We start from the raw sequence: 5,952 nt of genomic DNA, 5'->3' as shown, positions 1-5,952 counted from the left end.
GGGTAAAAAGGGATCCTCTACCCGCTAAGTAAAATTTATTTGTGCACAATTAAAAAGAGGACTAGTCTTATAAGTCAAAAACATCAGTTAATTAAAAGAAACTTGTACATTTGCTTACTCTAACGTAGCATTGTAAGCATTGACAAGGTTCATACTATCTTTAAGCTGTATTCCTGGAATCCATGTAGCATCTTCAAAAGGATAATTTTTTAACTTAATAAGATACCATCAGATAATCTTACCATGTCGTAGTACCTTGTCTTCATGCCGAAGGATTGCTTCGGGTTGTAGCACCTCTTCTTAGTCTTCAACTTCGGGAGGGTCTTCAATAATTGGTTCACTTGGTGGATCTCCTTTGTAGGGCTTAAGTAGGCTTACATGAAAGGCATTGTGTATGAGCCAATGGTTGGGAAACTTGAGTTGATAAGCTGTCTCATTGATGGGCTTCAAGATTTGGAAAGGACTATAGTATCTTTTTGCTAGTTTAGCATAATACTTTTGATGACCCGTAGGATTTTTTCCCGTCGTTTGCCTTAATGCCAAAGTGTAGATGAAACCGCGCCCTGTGAGAGTAGAGCCTTGAGCTTGAATAACCAGCCATCACGCTCCCCTCTAGCAAGAATTGGACCTGTAGCACCATCTGTAATAATCACCTTACCATCCCCAAAAGTGACAAAAGCTCCCAAGGTGTCCAAGGAGGAAACCGAGAGAAGGTTGAAGGCTAAGTCGGGGATGAAAAGCACATCAACCGCACTATACTTGGGGTCTACTGAAGAGCGGAAGATAGGAATCCTCCCAGTCCCAGCCACTGGAATCGAGTGAGAATCACCCAAGGTAATGTACTGATCTGATGAAGAGGTAAGAGAACTGAACCACTCCCGCATGGGAGTCATGTGAGTGGTCCCACCGCTATCCACAATCCAAGCACCAGACTGTGAAGAGGTCAAGGCAAGGTCCTGTGAGGCAATCAAAGAGACTCCAACACTCACCTTCACCTCCGGCACAAAACTCGGCTCGGCTCTCAATCTGCATGAGCTGGAAAAGAGCCTCCTCCCAAGTGGGTTGCGTGGTACACCTTAACTGAATGAGACTCTGGTAGAAAGAGTCGAACCTGTCTGGAAGTTTGAATAGGAGTTGTTGCGCCATCCGAGTAGAGGTCATCTCGCCTCAGACCGCAACGAAATCATCCCATAGCTCTCGCATCGTGTGGGTCAACCCTGAGAGAGAGTTGAATTGGCTATACTGCAACTGGTAGAGCTCCTTCTCCAATCACATAATATGGCCAATAGACTTGTCTACGAAGAGATCTGAGAGTCTCTTCCAAAGACCATGGGCATGTGACTCCGTTCTGACTTCCTGAAGGATAGAATCAGAAAGGTTAAGCAAAAGGAAAGTAAACACCTTGCGGTATATATTTTGCCACTCGTCTGCCGTTCCATGTGTATAGTCCTCCTCTGCTGGGTGAGGCATAACCGCCTGTGCCGCATCCTCGAGCTAATCCCAAACTTCGTTGTACATACATATAGTACGCACCTTTGTCTTTCATATGGACCAATTAGCACTGTCCAACTTGGCACTCTCTGGGAACATGGAGAAGCCATAAGGTATAATTTGCAACTCCGATTAGTGTCCTCCTAAGAGGGCAAGGTACGCCACGTACGAGAGATGCAAGACTCCAAGATCGAATAGGCACAGAAACGCAACCGCAAGTGGACTCCTCCTCAAAACAACTCAAGAAAACAGCCCGAGATGCCTCCAAAACACTTCCGAGAAGTGTATAAGCCTCTGAAATGTCGATGTCATCTAAAAAGCCCAATAAATCCACTGCTGTCCGCCAAAAAATAGCAAGTGCAGAGCGCTGAAAAACACAAAAAAACAATGATTTTCAGCGACTTACGCGCACCCATAAACGTCCAAGACGCGTAGTGCCGATGGGGAGAAGACAATCCTTGCGAGGTAGGCTGAGTTTGGGACCTCTCAGTTTGAAATATTTAAACTAGATCTCTCTCTCTCTCTCTCTCTCTCTCTCTCTCTCTCTCTCTCTCTCTCTCTCTCTCTCTCTCTCTCTCTCTCTCTCTCTCTCTCTCTCTCTCTCTCTCTCTCTCTCTCTCTCTCTCTCTCTATCTCTCTCAGTGTCTCTCTCAGAATAGAGCCACTACACTGCCTTGTTTTCAGAACAACCTACACTCAGACAGCTCATGGAGTCCAGAGACCAGAGACAGCTTGGATGTTTTCTTCTAGAGATGCAGAGACATAGAGATCTGATGCTACAGTCACCTAATGGAGATAGACAGTCCCAGCTCACAGATTTTTTTCATCGAGTGACTTCAGCACCCCATATTACTACAACACATAGAGGGGTCACTCTACATCATGAAGAGGTGGTTAGATCTAGGAGACAACCTAGAGTTGTGGGATACCGGACCCGATGAGCACACCAGAGGGAGATCCACCAGATCCGGTCACACCATGAGCATGACAGGCAGAGAGCGATACAGCGAGTCTACTCCGACCCTGCCACCATACTACAAGGACTCTTCACACCCTACCCACCTATGCATGATATCCTACACCCCCAGTTTGGTACCGGATGCAGCTAGTTTGCATATCATGGTCGTATCTCCTGAGCATATAGCTATGCATCCATTAGAGATAGAGCTCCATCCCCTCATTTTACATGCACACGTACTCACCCTACCCTTGAGGAGATTACTCTAGCCTTGTATCACCTTTTTTTTAGCAGTATGTACCACTTTACTTTAGTTTTTCAGCACTTTAATCCTTTTTGGTTACCAGAGGATACACATATGTACATGGTTTTGTCTCATAGGCCGAATTCGGCCTCTAGAAGAAGACGTTAATAAAGCTTTCTCTCTCTCTCTCTCTCTCTCTCTCTCTCTCTCTCTCTCTCTCTCTCTCTCTCTCTCTCTCTCTCTCTCTCTCTCTCTCTCTCTCTCTCTCTCTCTCTCTCTCTCTCTCTCTCTCTCTCTCTCTCTCTCTCTCTCTCTCTCTCTCTCTCTCTCTCTCTCGTGCATACCATGTATTGTTTCGTCGATGAGCCATGAGCTTGCACATTTGCTTAAGCAACCATTTGTGGCTCCATCCTGTTCCATACTCTGCCTCGAGTGAGTTGATGACATATTTCTTGTCATCCTCAAGCTGATCACTACATTGCATCAAAAAGTCAATTAGTAATTCAAATAACCAACTATAAATCATACTTTTTGATGTTAATTAATACTTACTCCCATGGAATATGAACTTGCTTTAGATATGACATGCAGAGATCTCCAATCCGACGTCTGAAGAGTAAGCGGGCTCCAAGAGGGAGAATAGACCCATCAGGCAGGATGTCGCACGTGATGCCCAAATTGTTGGTGCAAGTGCGCATCGGCAATGGCGGGGGCACTGGCGGCTGAGGCGGTCTCTCGCAAGTCGATATCTCTGGTGGCATGCTACTCTGTCGACGACACGAGCTACATGAATACAAACATACGGTAGTTAGGATGATAGTTCTTAAACACTACTTGAGATTAATTCCATAATTGACATAAAAGAAATACCTCCGAGACTGACAGCCACTAGCCTGTGACTCAGGTGTCACCTGAGTACGAGGAGGTACATCAGGAGTAAGCCGTTGACTCTCGTGATGTGATGTACCTGGGATAGGGGTCCTAAGCAAGCAAAGATAGCAAAAAAAACAAGTTTTAAGAGTACTTTACACAAAAGAAGACTGACATTACAATTTTATCACTCCAAAAGCTTACCAAAATGCTCTAGTGTGATCCTCTTCTCCTACATGTGGCTGGGAGGACGAACCCTCACCCGGACGTACGGGCATACTAAACCTCCCAGGAATCTCGATTGCGTCATCTAAACCTACGGCATCCATCTCCACATAATCGGACATAGCCTCCGTCAACGCCTCTCCTGAAAGTCCAGTGCTCCATAGCAAAGTCTTGATGATGGTAAGCTTAACACTACGACTAGGGTCACTCATTGTATCTGTACATTTTAAAACAGCTATATGTCAGACTAACACAAACATATATAATACAACTAGCTCTCTCTTGACTCTCCCTCCCTCTCTCAAAAATAGCCATAATCAGACTTTTTTACTCCCCCGTTTTGGGAGCATTTCTGGGAGTCAGGCCCCTATGGTTGCGGTTGCATTTGGGGCCTCTTGTTTCCATTTCCCATTTGCTTTGCAAGTAACTAATGCTATAGAGATCATCTTCTCCAACTTATTGAGAATGTTCTTGTGACATGGCCGAGATACCCAGACACCCACTTATCTTATGGGATACGATGTACTATCTTCCATGGTGTCTACGACTCCAAATGGTTCTCGAAAAAGCAGGCAATTTGAAAGTCGTTGATGAAACAGAGGCAAACCCTGATGTAACAGTTGCAGGAAAGCCACCTGCCACCTAAGCAGGCAGTGATGCTTGTAATAAAAAGGACCTTGAAGCACGCACCGAAATCGTCCTTCATCTCGGGGGCAAACAACTACAACTAGTTCGGCAATCTCCAACAGCACATGAGATGTAGAGTCTTCTAAAACAACAGTATCAACGAACCACTGTGGTTTCACGAGTTCTTTTACACAAACAACTAAATGAACTCACTATGAAATCTTTTCCTTCTATGAAAGCTTTCCTAGAGCGCTCACAACGCCCCACTTTATTCTTCCAAGCATGCAATGCCCCTCTCTCTGTCTCCATCAATCACTCTCTCTCTCTCTCTCTCTCTCTCTCTCTCTCTCTCTCTCTCTCTCTCTCTCTCTCTCTCTCTCTCTCTCTCTCTCTCTCTCTCTCTCTCTCTCTCTCTCTCTCTCTCTCTCTCTCTCTCTCTCTCTCTCTCTCTCTCTCTCTCTCTCTCTCTCTCTCTCTCTGGACACAAGGTTGAGCACCCACATATTATTATGCTATCATGTTTGATACACGGGAAACCCTCAGTGCCACATGACATCATCAGAGAAGATCTAGCCACACCACCTATTCTAGTAGAGGCTCTTTTTTAGACAGTATGTTCTATCCAGCGAGTGCGACAGCTTCCCCCAAATAGACATCACATGGAGCACTTGAGGCATCCCGCCAGCTAGCTGAGTCTGGAGAGAGTGGATCATGGTATGCACAGGTGACACAGTGTTTCAGCACCCATGGTTTGGATATTCAGCAGCTACCACCCTTTCAGTACAACCCCGACTCACCACTCATTCGCCTTTTCCATGAGGAGAGAAATTAGGTGCTCAAACATGATGTTTGGCATCTATATATCAGGGAGACATGGATCACACCTAGACAGCATCTTCCACCAAAGATGTTGTACTACAAGGATCAGTTCATGACTATTCTAGAGGATGGCTTCATCAAAAGGCCTAGATACATGGATGTTTATATGCCATTGGACAGCTTTGAGTCTCTTCACACAGACTGGAGATTGAGGTAGGGCGAGCAGCTCATATCCCTAGAGAGCACAGGATATGCAGGATATGTAGAGCAAAGGTGGATATCGAGGAGCATTATGTTTGCAGCTCTCGAGTGTACCATGATATACGGAGCCACTACACTGCCTTGTTTTTAGGACAGCCTACACTTCACGAGCTCATGGAGTCCAGAGACCAGAGACAGCTTGGACGCTTTCTTCTTGAGATTCAGAGACATAGAGATCTAATGCTACAGTCACCCAGTGGAGATAGACAGTCCCAGCTTATAAATTTTTTTCATCGAGCGACTCCAGCACCCCCTATCACTACCACACAGAGAGGGTCACTCTACAGCAGGCAGAGGTGGTAAGAGCTAGGAGACGACCTAGAATTGTGGGATATCGGACCCGACGAGCACACCAAAGATAGATCGACCAGATCCGGGCACACTATGAGCAGGCCATACAAAGAGCGATACAACGAGTCTACTTCGACCCTGCCACCATACTACAGGGACTCTTCAC

General features: G+C 45.7%; 1 pseudogene; it reads right to left on the bottom strand.

Annotated features, from left to right (window-relative positions):
- Positions 1–1,378: 1,378 nt before the first annotated feature.
- LOC147464394 (uncharacterized) lies at positions 1,379–1,907 on the bottom strand (annotated as a pseudogene).
- Positions 1,908–5,952: the final 4,045 nt, after the last annotated feature.

Source organism: Adiantum capillus-veneris, chromosome 1, assembly GCF_014529385.1.
Source record: "Adiantum capillus-veneris isolate H3 chromosome 1, ASM1452938v2, whole genome shotgun sequence".
NCBI lineage: Eukaryota > Viridiplantae > Streptophyta > Polypodiopsida > Polypodiales > Pteridaceae > Adiantum > Adiantum capillus-veneris.
The sequence above is the reverse complement of the archived record's forward strand: the minus strand, read 5'-3'. Positions and strand labels throughout refer to the sequence as shown.